Genomic DNA, 12,007 nt, shown 5'->3' on the forward strand with positions numbered 1-12,007 from the left:
ATGTTTGTCGAAGAAAAGTTTATGCGAAAAAAAACAAACGGAAGGCAAGTTGAAGAATACGGATTTTGCGCTTTTCTGATCCGGTTAGCAAACGCGTGTGTCGTACAACACCGTGGAATTTCGCCATTTTGTTTGCGTGTGCTTTCGGTAATCCTTTACGGCTTCCTTCGATCGGATGGTCTTTTCTCTTTCATTGACTGCTTTGATGTTGTTTTCTGCCGCGTGCAAGAAACCGAGAGATGATGCAACACAATCTGCGCAACTGCGTATCCTCTTGTGATGCAGGAGAAAAAAGAACATCCTTGTTGTTCTCCTTTCCTGCAATTGGTCCATGACTTCGTGCTTTTAATGCAATTTTCCCTCACTCTTTCCAACCCATTTTCGACATCTCCCCTAAAAGGGGAGGGTCGCGTATTCCGCACTCTTTCATCAACATCCGCCGTGCGCAGCATCCGTCGATGAAGAGTTATCCCTCACCCTTACATTGCTACCGGGGTTTTTTTTGCTCTTTTCTCACCAACAAACACACAAACGATTGTGCCGATGATAAAGTGATCATTTTCGCGTGCAACGGAGGTCAATTACGAGCAGCTCATTACCGTCGGAAAACTCGTCGAGGGGAATGCAATAAATTGCCACCACTTCAGCCGTGAAGGGATGCTGGGCTTCGAGTTCCCTTTACGGGAAATTAGGGTGTTTGCCTCCGCCTATGGATCCTTTGCTTCCGGCTTACAAGGATACAAATCAAAGCCCTTAATTTCCGATGTTTCCGAGCGGCACGAACAAATAAAGAAAAGGCAACACTGGAGGGTGTTTACTCGAAGGGAACTGAAGGAACAGGCAACAATTATGGCGTTGCGGTTACGAAGGAAAGGCTAAATTGCACAACGTCAGAAAGCAAGTGCCTTTTTCAGTTGGATATTTCGGCGTAACACTTTAATTAGCAAGAGAAAGTACTGTTTTGGAACTCCATTGAAAAGAATTACAACCAAAGTTTTTGGTTCTCTTTAGTTATCCAAGATATCCTGCAAGAAGCAAATGGCAAAAATCAACATCATGTCTAAAAGGGTTAATTTTGGGAATCCATTTCTATTAAGCTTTCATTTAACCAAAGCATGATGTTGTTGCTCAATTAATGAAGCAGATGAGCCTGGAGATATCCTAAGACCTACATCCTTGGGCAGAAAAGATCTTTATATTCATGTATCTCTCAATTTTTAACCAAAATTCTCCACGATGTCGATCCTACAATCGTTGGATACACCGCGGGTGGTCCTCGATCCATTAATCATTGCTCTTGCGCGATCCTGAGAAAAATAAAACATCCCAAAGCCAAAGGATGCGGGCTCGCGAGAGACAAATACTCGCGGTCCTAGACATTTTGCTACGGGTTGGGCATATGAAAAGGATAAAGGCATCTGAGGTCCATGGTTCTGCAGGTTCATATCCTTTTTTTCCCTAGCCGTAAAACTTCTATAAAACACTCGTTTATTTCGATGGGAATGAAAAGGATAATCAAATTATATGTCACCTGTGACAGAAAAATTTATAGACCACCTTCACGGAGTTTCTGATGAGGACTCAAGGATAAATAGAAGATTCTTAAGAAATTCTCCATTTGATTTTGATTGAGTTAATAGCATTTTAATGGTTTATTTTTATTCAACATACAGTAAAACAAGCCTTGCCTATTTGATCTTCTTGGTAGGTTCTAGTTTAATCGGTTTCACCGGACGTCGATCGATTTTTTAGTTTTTCCGTAAGAATTGTCAACGAAAGGCAAGAGATGATGTACACATGTGCACTTCGACAGCCGGAAAGCATGTTGACCCGGAGCATTTCCGGTGCCACAAAGACTCCTTTCGCTTTTTTATCCCTTTTGCTTTCACATCCGCCTCCTTTCGATCCGCGGATAACCGTGGACAGTTGTTCCCCGAGCTGGCTAGGACTCCCAATTTCCCGGGATCCACTGATTTAGTCATGGATTTCTCACGCTCTCACTCTCAATTAAAAAGCAACTGCGGGCGAAAAAAATCCCACCTCCACCCCTTCGACTACATCCTGTTTGATGTGTGTGTGCAGTTCGTATGGTGTTGTTCTACATAAAACTATCCTTTCCCAGCTGACACTCCTCTCGGTACGAGAACGAAAAAAGGGAAACCTGAACATCATTTGACGTGATTTAACACGCAACCCGCGGGTGAGTCGAGTTTAAATTTCCGGCCACCGGCAACCCGACAACTGTCAATATAGTCAAATCACTTTCCTGTCGTCCAGTTGATGGAACAACTGACGGAATGCATGTGTCGTTGGACGGAAGCAGCAAGGATATTGCGCTCCCACGCTGAGTTGAAGTCGAACGAGAAAAAGGGTTAACCATTACTCAAACAGCAGTTGCTTGTGCCGAACAGTTGAGGATGAGAACAGGGGCAGCAAAAGTTATTACCAGGGGGGAGGGAAGGGCTGGAAGTTGAGAGCAAGACAACAAGAGTCATATTTTGACAAGGATGTGGAATCAAATAGAATACAAAAAAAAACATGTCGAGAGAGAATAAAAAGCAGAAAGAAGACTCAAGAAAACGATGAGTTTGATCGTGCTAGTTTTTTGTGAGGAAACCATGGGAAAAACGTAACCCAAACACCTGCGCTTTTCACATACTCTTCAGCCATTCGCCTAGGACCTTCGCCAGGCCAAAGGATAAGATCATTACGAATAAAATCGAAAAAAGGTTTGCACCGTCATTGCAACCTTCGTGGACGTTGAATTAAAAAGGCGATGTTTGCGGAGGAGTTCAAGTTTTGGAAGAATATAGGAAACCCTTTCCCCGAAGATCGGATGAATAGGGTTTTATTAGAAAAGGACGAATAAAATGGAAAGCATAACGACTCCGAACGAAAGCGAAAATCCACCTCCAACGCGAGGAACACAATGAAGAAAGTGTATTCGAAAGCAGGTACGGGTTTTGAGGGCTTTATTTGCACACGATCGTGTTGCTGTTCCTTCGGGAAAAAGGTTGAGGTTAGGTCTCAAAGGATTGTCAAACAAACTCATCTTTCAATTGAACAAACCCTACAACCGATTACTTCTCCCATCTCCGGTCAATGCCCTCCGAAGCAAACTGAAGCATATTTGGAAAAGAAAGAAAAGCAAATTGCATAAGAAATGGGCCCCTCAACGAGCGATCTTGCGACACGCAGCAAGCTGATGAGTTCGTCCCTCAAATTGGGCCACTCTACACCGACATCGAATGCAGCGAAACTCGTGTCAACACGCGCATACCAGAGTATGGGCGCCATTTTTTACGAGCAAATCTGTCTCGAAGCAAAGTTTCTTGAGGTTGCTTTCGAAGCTCCCCTTGCTGCCCTTATCAACCGCGGGTGGGGAAGGGAACTATGCAGGGCATTATCGTTCTATCGGGTCCCTCGTGCTCCATTTTTCCCTTCCTCGTGTGCGTGTGTGTGCGGTTCCCGTTTTAAAGGTGTGTGAAACCCAATGGGGGTTGGCCCAGATGTAGCATTCTAGAACCGGCCGGGCGGCCATATTCCGTAACACATCCACGTTCGCAAACACTAAAACAGTGGATAAAACGACGATTGCTGCAATCGAATAAACGTGTTTTTCTTCCTCGTTTCTTCTCCGCCATTCTTCAACAAACTTTGGTTCCAATTATCAACAGCTTACGTACGCGTGTTCGAACCTTGAAGGCCACGTGTAACATGAGCTTCCGGCAGGCTCCGGGGGTGACAAACCTGAACCAGACGGTGGCTGGGAGAGGTGGCCGAAAGAAAAACCCGTCTTCGAAATGCATTCTGCGTCTCCGCAGGTTTGCTTTTCGCTTTCTACCAGCACCACTCCGAAGCCAGGAGAAGGAAATCGCTTCAAGAGTTGACAAACGGTTGACAAATAAATGTGCCAAAGCCACAGACGAACGCAGTTCGATGACCCCGATCCACCACCGGGCCATCCGGGGTTGTGATCGATCGAGTACAGTCTCTTACCCCCCCCAAACTCCGACGACTATGCAACTGCAACTGCCTGAAGCCACGCCGTTGTTCATACAACAGTGATAATGCAACAAACCTTCGGGCGAGGAAAAAAGACGGAAGAAAACAGACTCATTCGGATGGGTTTGTGGGTTTTTTTTATTTGCTCACAATGATGCCAAAGGCTGTGTTGATAAGGCTGCGTTGCGTAGTGAAAGCGAACCATTTTCCAATCGTTTGCAGCGAAAAAACGCTGTGGACGAAGGGCTTCAAGAGAGACGAGGCCGTCGATGGTCTCCGCAAATGGGACTTGCAACTGTATCCGATTGGTCCGCTGGGTTGCATTTGACTTTCACTTATCACCTCAGCCGGTCGGAAAGGTGCAAACGGTGCTCGCAAGCAAGCAAAAATGCCACACGCCGACGAATTGTGAATGATTTCACAATAGTTTTATTCAAAAACTGAAAATAAATAACAAACAACAGTTGAAGAGTTGAGGTGATAGATCCAATTTGAAAGAATAGTTTTAAAATCTGATAACGATAGCACTACGAAAAAGGTCTGACAAATTCAAAACTTCAAATTTGACACACGTCTGTTTGACATTTGACAAACGGATTACCGGTTCTAAAATACTCATGAGACGTTTGAATCAAAGTGGTCCAAAAAATGACCTGTAACGAAACAATTCTTGGGGTCCAAAGAAAACCTGGCAGATCGCGACAAATTTTCCGACACACAAACATTCTTTACACCTCCCTTGCGTGTTCTACTCCATCCAAAAACCTCCAACCTCCGACGGACCGAGGCGACAACATTATCGTTTATGTTAATGGGGTCCCAAAGTGCTTGTGATAATTATTAGTAAGGTTTGTAATAATACTTGTGGGATGAAAGCAAAAGAGGGATACCAATAGAACAGCGTGTACAACATCGCGAATACACGATCACGCCCGGTTGTTGCTCCGTGTTCTGGATAGCTTTGACCAACTCTAGAAGCACGAAGTAAAACGTCGTGTCACGAGCCAAGGTAAACGAATGTTGATTTTAGCAGGTTTTTTGATATGCAAAAATATCGCGCCAGCACTTAACAAACGTCCCAGTTTTTCCTCCTTCACCTCCCACCCTCCCCCCAGCAATCACAACATGGCGGGCGGAAGCAAAACAACACCGTAATTAAAGCACCTGTAATCGACAATCCCGCCCACCCATTAGCAATACAAATTTCTTCTCCCAAACTCCTTCCAAGGAGTTTTCCTCCCCTCGGGGTAGGCTTCGGGTGTAAAAACTTTCCCTCGCCGCGGGTTCATGATGAGGATCTGCTGATAGCGAGAAAACAGCAGTTTAACACCCCGTTGGCCTTCGTTTGGCAAATGTAATTAAAATCAATTCGAACATGCATAAATTTTCGGGGCCGTTTTTTTTCGGGTCGGTTCCTCCGGGACTCGGGGTTAGTGAAGTAAATTTGCCCACTTTCACCCCGCGGGTGGCACGTTCTCAAGAAACCAGAAGAATTAACCAGCTTATTGGATAAAGTGTGTGTTGTGTCGTGTTGTTTCTTTTGGTGTCGCTCTTTCTCTCCCGCGTAAAGAACGAACGCCGTGTGGGAATGATGATCGATTACCAGTATACCAATGTACTTTCTCTAGTTCTTTTTTTATTGAACACTCGGGGTTGTGGGAATTGATAAAAAAGAAAGAAAGAAATGTGCACTCGGTGGCGCAAGGTTGCTGGCGCTACTTTCCCAGGGCCGCTTCGATACCGCCACCATCATATCATATTGGCACCACGCCGCGGGGTTCTGCAACCATCAGAAAGTGCATCCCCGGGATGGAAGGATGGAAAAGGTCGGCGGGTGCACTAAATAGCGGATTTTTCCATCGGAAAAAACGCACGCGTGCGAAGGGCTAAACAAACGATTGGGAAATATCTTTCGGCGCTGGAATGCCATCGGGTGCGATCGGATCGAAACGACCGACTCTCGATAGGGAATAGCCCTTCCCGAAAAACGCTCCGATGGAAGAATTGATTATTTGATACTTCGCCAGCGCCCGCATCGGAACGTTGGGTTTTTACTGCTTTTTTTTTGGGTCCGTGGTAACTAGAAAACAACCATGAGGGTCCTAGTTGGTTGGTTTGGAAATACGCAAAAAAAAAAATTGAAATGCGTTTTGGAAAGATTGAAAGTTGATCTACGGACGGAGTTTGTTTCTTGTTTATTTTTATGTCATTAATTTGATTATTGCATTGAGTGTTGATGAGTTTGATAAATAAAATCCAACATTAAGTTGAAAGTAAAAAAAAAGTTAGTTCATAAAATGAAACAGAGTAGCAGAAGAATAAAAAAGCGATGGCTTAATATTTAAACTTATTTCAAAACTCATCAAGCAATTGAACGTTTTGCATTCCAAACTCAAAATACTAAAACATTTCGAAAACAGTGAAACACATTAACATTGACAAAAATCGAATCAGAACCCAGACCATCGTAGAGGTATTAATTTGTAAAAAATTTTAATTTCCTAACTTAAGCTATCAGCGAACCGTTTGTGGAACGCAATTTCAAGCCTTCAGTTTTGTTCGTTCTCTAAAAACCTAGTCCATGTGTGTGTGTATGTGATACGGTGAGCTAAGATTCCTCCCAATTTGCTCATCTATATTCCGCACGCAAATAGAACGCGATCGTAAAAACCTCCCGAAGGCCAAAGCGGCCACAACCAAGCCGACTGGAAAGAAGACCACAGAACACCAACTTCTTAACTCCTATTCTACCGAAAAAAAAAAAGTCTACACGCATGAGGTGCCAAAAGCGCGCGAAAACAAGAAGAAGACGCGAATTTCAACCCCTTCCGATCTTCCGTCCTCCACCCTCTGCGCATCCTCTCTTTTCCTCCGCTCTCCCCTAAGGGCAACGTCTTTCGCGATCGTCGCGACTAATTTCCATAATCGCGAACAACACGGTCCGTTGCGTACGGTGGTGCGTGCACCCATACACTGGCACTGGTCGCTGTTTTTTACTACCTCCTCGTGTAGGAGATCGCTTACCGCGAAAAAAGTGTCCTTGAATTGATGATGGTGATGATGATGGCGCTGATGAGAGGCAACAAAGGCGAGAAGGGGCTTTCAAGGGCGCCACACGGGGAAGCGCGGGGGGGAGGGGAGAAAGAGACCGGCGCCGCAAATGGACGAATTAAAAAATGTGCGAACAAAGAACGCGAAAATCCCCTCCCTCCTCCAGATTGGGGGGAACCACGATCGTTGCACACACACTCCGTCAGGCGAACACACTTGCGCAAACGAAACACGCACCGCGCGAGAGACGGCGCGCAGAAACCGATCGTGCAAAAATGGCCTCCAAATCGCGATCGCAGCACAAACAAAAAAAAAAAGATGGGGGGAAACCAAGCCAACCAACCAGCCCGAGGTGAAACGTGGACGCAGTTGTCTATTCCCTTGTGTCATGGCGTCGCGGTGCGTGAGTGCGTGTCCCTTTCACTCGCACTCGATAACTCGTCCATGTTTTGCGCACTCTGTGTTTCTGCCTGGGTTTGCTGATAAATTCGCCAGCGGTGGAAACTGACATTACGCAACGGCGAACCGCGGGCCGGAGTTTCGAAGGAAACTGGCGGAACGTTCGAGGTCCGCCAAACGCGATTTACAGAGTCGAAGCCGTTGTTCTGCCATCCGAGACGCGAATACAAAATGGATTTCTTTAATGTATGATTCGCGGAATTAAATTAAACCATCGGGGTTCAGCAAATCTTACCATTTCCCATTGAATGGTTCCATTCGTCTTGTAAAGATCGCAATGGTACTTGATTCGTTTTGAAAAACAAAACTAGTTGAAAGTATCCACTTGGAATTACTCGATTAAAAAAAGCCGTCTCCTGAAGTCTTTCCGAACGAAAGAAAACCACGCCAAACGTTGAAATTGACCAGTATCTTACACCGACCACCAATGTCCCGCCACTTTTGATACGTTCGTTAAGATTGGCGCTCGATATGGCGAATGCTTGTCAGACTACAAGGCAAACGAACAAACCAAACCACACGGAGCAGGAGAGGAGCAGCACACAAAAAAACGGCGGACAAATTCCGAAAATGCTATTTACATAATTTGCGGACGGGAAACGACATTTCGCGCACGCAAATCTCCCATTATTGGACGAAACAAAGTGGCACTTTATCAAATATCAATAGCACGAAGCGACCAAAAGGGGGACATGCAAGCATGTAAAGGCAAAAACAACAGCCGAAAAGAACGGCAAACGGTGGAAAAGGGCAAGGGCATGGGTACAAAAAACACGTCTAACTTCGGCCCGAGATAAGCGAGCGACAGTAAAACAGAACAGCCAGTCCATAAGATGTGATGTAATGACGAATAAAACTGGAAGACTGCCACCAGTCTGGGGGGTTTTTTTTTCTAAATATCCAAGTCAAAACCCACGGTATGGTGGAAGTGGGGAAATGGAGGGGGGGAGGTTTATAATTAAGTTTAATTGCTACCGTTTATTTCTGCGAAACCCTTGACGAAGACGTTAAATGTGTCAGTGTACATTTACTCATTAAATAAAGAGCTCTTAAGTCTGACCAACTGGCAAACGGCTCCTGTGACTTCCATAGTTTTAAAAACCTTCCAGCTTTAACTTCTGTATCGCATGACCCCTTTTTCCGTCTTTGTACATTTTCGACCATGAATATGAAAATGTAAGCGAAGAGGCTTTTAGTTAAATATCAGCTGATAAAAGGAAATGAAGTTGTTAATCTTTTAATTTTTCTAACCGATTCCAGATGATTTTCCTCGGCCAGTTGCAAGCTCAAGCATAACTGTATGAGCAACACCAGCCACTACTCTATGGTAGACTTTTATCTCGGAATAATTTGCACTATCAAAAGCGTGACGAATACTCACCCTCACCATGGAGGAACTCAGGCAAAGCTACGTTAAACCCTCTGTTGCATTTTAAATAACGGGATGGGAGCTTGTTGGATGCGCTTTTAAAAAAAGAGGGTACCTATTACTTGAACTGATCTTTCAGCAGTAAATGTATGACCAACTGCTCGCACACATGCGCTAATAATATCGCAATCAGTGCAATACATAATTGGCCGGCTTGACCTCTTCAAGAGGCGCAACCCGAGAACCGATTAAATACCGACCGCAAACTTTCGACCAAAGTTTAACTTTCAATTTTGCTTCCCCACTATTCGAGCCGGTTCATCGAAGCATGCCATGTCGTGAGGTTGTGATTTACAGTACCTTTCAGATTTTTGGTGACACTCAGAAAAAGTTTCTTATTTGACAGTTTGACCAAAACAGTATTGTGTTAAACGAAGATAGAACATATATCCATTAAATGAAGAACAAAATTAAAAGAATTTCAGAAAGATGTATAAAATGATAGCTACGCACTGTAGTCTACTTATAAACAGGTAAAACCCACATAACGAAAGAAAGTTTGCAACAGGCTAATTCCGCACGATTTCCTTGATTCGAAACCGAAAATCCTCGGTAGTAAATACGAAAGGCCACCCAATGGAAGCCGGATGGCAAACCTGGAAAAAGTGTGCAATATAACTGACGAAGAAGTGAGAGGGGGGAAATGCCACGCACTAAGACCTTAAATTAAAGCATAAATAATAGTTATAACCGGTGCGCGGGCCTGAAAAGGAAAATTAGCCCTTTTTCTCGCCACCCGAAGGGAAGCGGGTGGTCACAGTTGAAGGAAAAAGTAAATCGAAGGAAAAAGACAGACTCCGATCTTTGACGCCATGGTGTTGGAGCAATTTGCGCGCCCAAAAATAACGACCGTGTAAAGTCATAAAATAATAAGTAAGTAATATATAAAAATACACTTCAACGGGCGGGCGAAAGACGAACCAGCGCTGGAGAAACTTTCCTTTTTGGTGAAAACGCGAAACTTTTTCGCCAAACTCTGGCTGTTTCACGTCGTGCGGGGAAAATTGTTTGAACGACCGAACCGATTACCTTTTTTTAAAGCTGCCTTTTGGGGTCTCGATAGCGTGCCATTGTTACTACGACAGGATGATAGGTGATAGAATAATTTTACGCCCCAAGCAAAGCCAAGGATATGGGTGTTGCTTTAACGATCCCTCCCTCTCTCTATTTCCCTGCTCCAGTGCAAAGCAAATAAACCGACCATAACTCGGTTATTTACGATCGCTATAGCCCGCTTAGTTGTTGCTAACAACTTGTACACGGCAGCATGTAACAGTCCCTAAATTATCCTGCCCGACATTCGCACGGCAAATGGCGATTTTGCAGTGTGCTGATCCCGTTTGCCTTCGCCGTTTTATGGTTCCCATGATTGTAACGGTTGTGCTGTTTTAATTTAACTTCTTCGTGACACACCGTCTTCGCAGACATCCTTCGCCTTATTGTTCCTTTTGTGGGAGCGAAGCGCACCAGTTTCTTGTGTGTTGCCCTTGAAACCACCTTCAGCCGAAATGAGGTCACTGATCGGGAGTATGGAAGTGTCGTTGTTTTTTGAGTCACCCATTTTTTCGCCCGATGCTCATCCGCTGCGCTGCGTTTTGAAGAGGTTTACGTTACGTTTGCTTCATTTTCTCTCCATCCGCGGGATAGAGGCCGGGAAAAGCGAAACCAACGCATGGGCCACAGGACGGGGATTGTGTTACAGCGTCGTTTCCTTATCCCCGGCACCGATAACCGAACAGTGACAACCGAATAGAGGAAGAAAAAACGCACGAAACCACGCGCACGCCCAAGCCGGTTGGTCCTTTTCCTGTGCCTTTGGTGTTCTTCTTCGTTGGGAGGCACTCTTCCAGCTCTAGGTTACACAAAACTAGGAAACGTGGTGGATTTTCTTTACGATTTTGAATGTGTTTTGCTTAGGGTTAAAGGCAAAAAGCTGAACCATAATCAGAAGCGCGAGGAGATGCAAAGGCAACCGAAAAGAAAGATAAGGAAATTTAACAGTAGTTCACAAATCAGAAAAAAAAACTTTAAGGTAAAGTTTTTCTGCCGACGAAGAAGAAGCTATATTTTTTGTAATCATTTTGAAACAAATAACAATCATATATATTATATCAAAACCAACCAAATGCAAACAAACTGAAGCAATATAAACTACTCGAGCGGATGCAAAGGCAACCCAAAATGAAAGATAGGAAAATCTAACAGTAGTTCACAAATCAGAAGAAAAATGATAAAAGTGTTGTCCACAAAATTGGAATGATTTTCACTAAATTTTAAATCTCATAATCTGGAGGTTTTAAACAATTTGATTATGCTTAAGTTCCTAAACGTTCCGAACAATCACATAAAGCATATCAAAACCAACCAAATGCAAACAAACTGAAGCAATATAAACTACTCGAGCGGATGCAAAGGCAACCCAAAATGAAAGATAGGAAAATCTAACAGTAGTTCACAAATCAGAAGAAAACTGATAAAAGTGTTGTCCACAAAATTGGAATAATTTCACCAAATTTTAAATCTCATAATCTGGAGGTTTTAAACAATTTGATTATGCTTAAGTTCCTGAACTGTTTCGGATAGTGATTAAAACTTCCCTTAAAGGTAAAGTTTCTCAGCCGATAAAGAAGAACCTATATTTTTTATAATCATTTTGAAACAAATAACAATCAAACCAACCAAATAAAAACAAACTGAAGCAATATAAACTTCTCGTCCATGATGTACCTTATGCGGCGCCGTTTTGAAATCATCCCGAAAGGGGTCCCTAGAAATAAACTGACCGAGCGGGAAACATTATCCCGGAAGTTTTGGACACGTCGCGAAGGATGAATCGGTTCCAACGCCACGATTTTGGGGGGGAAAGGGAACTTAGAAGGGAGGATTAGAAAAACAACACCGAGGACGAGCAATCTCAGGGCCTCCGATTGATGATCCAGATAGGCGTGGGCATCGAAGCGGGAACAACGAAATGCTTTAAAAAACCAAGTCGCGACAGGACAGGTTCGGGCTAGAAAACGGTCTTGGAGGTAACCCTAGCCGATGGCGAGCTGTTCCCGGCCG

This window comes from Anopheles coustani, chromosome 3 (genome assembly GCF_943734705.1).
Source record: "Anopheles coustani chromosome 3, idAnoCousDA_361_x.2, whole genome shotgun sequence".
NCBI lineage: Eukaryota > Metazoa > Arthropoda > Insecta > Diptera > Culicidae > Anopheles > Anopheles coustani.